The following is a 417-nucleotide window of genomic DNA, read 5'->3' on the forward strand; positions in this document are numbered from 1 at the left end:
GTTTATTTTACTGTATATTACGGGTTTCCTAAAAGGAAATTATTTATGATTTTACTTCCTTACATAAATCCTCAGGAGCTGTTAGACATTACACTTATCTGGAAGAATAGTTTGAAACAATATTGAAAGATAAAAAATGATCTAATATAGCAAAACCGTGTATCCTCACAAGACTTTGATCACAATTATCAAAGCAATTTTCATAAATTTATTGCTTTTTTAAAAGAAATAATTACACAATATCATTTTTCTTGAGCAAGATATATAACCGTTAAAATACGGTTATTTTTTCTATTTTCGTTTTGAAGTGGTTTCTTAAATGTTATTCTTTATGTACTAATATTTTGAAACATATAATTTATTTAGACAGGTTCTCTATACGAATTTCTCCATGTGAACATTGTACATGAAAACCTT

Source organism: Thermobia domestica, chromosome 8, assembly GCF_964235325.1.
Source record: "Thermobia domestica chromosome 8, izTheDome1.hap1.1, whole genome shotgun sequence".
Lineage (NCBI taxonomy): Eukaryota > Metazoa > Arthropoda > Insecta > Zygentoma > Lepismatidae > Thermobia > Thermobia domestica.